Source organism: Octopus bimaculoides, chromosome 19, assembly GCF_001194135.2.
Source record: "Octopus bimaculoides isolate UCB-OBI-ISO-001 chromosome 19, ASM119413v2, whole genome shotgun sequence".
In the NCBI taxonomy this organism is placed as follows: Eukaryota; Metazoa; Mollusca; class Cephalopoda; order Octopoda; family Octopodidae; genus Octopus; species Octopus bimaculoides.
Window position 1 is genome coordinate 47150907 of NC_068999.1, and position 2709 is coordinate 47153615.

The 2709-nt window shown below is 37.9% G+C and overlaps 1 protein-coding gene across 2 annotated transcripts in view; it reads left to right on the plus strand.

The window, feature by feature from the left end:
* Nucleotides 1-2709, plus strand: part of LOC106877820 (monocarboxylate transporter 10) — a 28963-nt gene that overhangs the window by 6143 nt on the left and 20111 nt on the right. The window lies entirely within an intron of this gene.

Genomic DNA, 2709 nt, shown 5'->3' on the forward strand with positions numbered 1-2709 from the left:
TCATATTTGCTGACTGGTCAGAGTTCCACTGTTTTTGCATTTACTGGCAGCAAATGTAATTCGCCTCTTGCCCATGTAAGGGTAGTTAAGTGGGTGACCAAAAACTACACCCTTCGGCAAGTCACTTCACGTTCTTCACACAGCTAAAGTTCCTAACCTCCAAATCACCATGAGTTTCAAATGTGGCCATACTGTAGCAGTACAGAACACTAGTTTTACCATCTGGAGGAAGTCGACTGCCTGTTTCAGGTCTGGAAGGCAAAGGGTACCCTTGCTCATCTCACACTGTCTCCAAGATTTGCTCCTTCCCAAATTGATGCCAAAAGGAATCTCTGCTGTTGCACTGACAGGAACAGGGAAGCAAGGGAAATGACTCCAGCATCAGTTTCCTGGTTATCTATGTAGCTCTCCAATAGAGAAAAAATACGAAAGGTTCTTGGAAGCCATCTTGAAGCAAGTCTAAGAAGAAGCAAATAGTTATATTGAAGCTCCTGTATGCAGGCTTTGCATTTAAACCAGGCATAAAAAGCCATTTTCAGGAAATGGGCCCCCTGCGACATGAATTATCATCAGGCTGGCCACACTACTAAATGTTTTAATTGAATTGAATCATTGATAATTAAATCAAATTTAGATTATTATTATTATTATTATTAACGTGGTGAGCTGGCATGCCAGGTGAAATGCTTAGCAGCGTTTCATTTGTCTTCATGTTAGGAGCTCAAATTCCGCTGAGGTCAACTTTGTCTTTCATCCTCCTGGGGTCGGTAAAATAAGTACCAGTTAAGCACTTGGGTCAGTGTAATCAACAGTACCCTTCCCCACAAATTCCATGCCTTGTGCCTATAGTAGAAAGGATTATTACTATTATTATTATTATCATCATTAGTAGTAGTAGTAGTAGTAGTAACGTGATGAGTTGGCAGAATTGTTAGCATGCCAGACAAAAACCTTAGTGGCATTTCATCCATCTTTACGTTTTGAGTTCAAATCCTGCTGAGTTCAGTTCAAATTGCGCCGAGGTTGACTTTGCCTTTCATCCTCTCGGGGGTCAATGAAATAAATACCAGTTGAGCATGACAAGAACCCTTCGCTAAAAACAAAAATGTGGGGCCTTGTACCTATATTAGAAATGATTATTTTTATTATTATTATTATTAAGGTGGTGAGCTGGCAGAATCGTTAGCACGCTGGGCAAAATGCTTAGCAGCATTCCATCAGTCTTTACATTCTGAGTTCAAATTCTACTGTAGTCAACTTTGAAATTTATCCTTTCAGGGTTTATAAAATAATTACTGGTTGAACACTGGGGTCGATGTAATTGACTAGTCCCCTCCCCCCAAATTTCAGGCCTTGTACCTATAGTAGAAAGGATTATTATTATTATTATTATTATTATTATTATTATTATTATTATGGTGATGGTAGTAGTGGTTGCTTTTACCACATTCCTCATAACAAACCTCTGTTAATTCCTAGTCAACCCCCTCTGAATGTAGATCATTACCATCCACCCCCATCACTTCATTTGTAATGTTATCTCGACAAACATCATTTTTTGCTTTTGTTTGTTTTTTTTTACTATACATTATCAGTCTTTTATGGAGAAGACTTGCAAGCGAAAGTGTCACTTGTTTGTGATGAAATATAAGACAATAACATATCGTCATCTTTTCCTGACCGGTATCCTCAATCAACTGGCATGGCATTGGTTGCGAGGAATATAAATGGGATGTTGTTGAAAGCAGAAAATGTTTTGCAGTTCTGCGATTGTTCGGTGACATCAGTGATAGTTATTGGAAATTTAATTTAAGAAAACAAATCATTAAATGTCTGAGGTTTTTTTTTTTTTTTTTTTTTTTAAGTTTTTTTTTATATGGCTGAGGCTGATCAAAATGCGTGCACGAAGGATTTTATTTCAGATGTTTGCGTTGGAATAAAGCGAGAGATTTGATACGGTTGTTTAGCATCTTGTAATTATAATCAAGACCATTATTAATTGATGCCACGTAAAAAGCACTCTGTCCACTCTGTGGGGTGGTTGGTGTTATGAAGAGCATTTAGCCATAAAAAAACCTTGCCCTAACAGACACTGAGGCCTGGTACAGTTTCCTGCTTAGCCAGCTCTTGTCAAACCATCCAACCCATGCCAGCATGGAATTGGGCATTAAATGATGATGTTCCCATTGTTATGCAAGCTTATATATTACATTAATACCTGTGTTATGCTTATTTCCATCTGTTTAATAACTATTCAGCAGAAATATTAGAACTTATATATCTTCTCACACCATATGTTTAAGAGAAAAACCCTCACAATATACAATATTTGTCTTGCTTTCTGTCTCAAGTTATCACTTCACAGTGTATAAAATGTAACGAAATGTGTTTATCAGCAAATTTTCTGCAAGTGGTGGGTTGATTACCAAATGCTGTCTTTTGTTGGCCTAAACATTGTCAGTCTTTGTCCAGATCACTATATATGCACACACTCACCAGGACTTAGTTGGCCTGGGAGTACAGTTGAAGATAATTATCTGAGGTAGCAAGCATTGGGACTGAACTTGGAACCTTGTGTTTGGGAAGCAAACTTAACCACACAACCATGCTTGCACCTTGTATTAGATCTCAACCCTTTTTCTGATTATGGGGTGGCAGTATAACTGGGTGGGCATATCTTGCTTACCCACTAAAAAAAATGTTGTATAT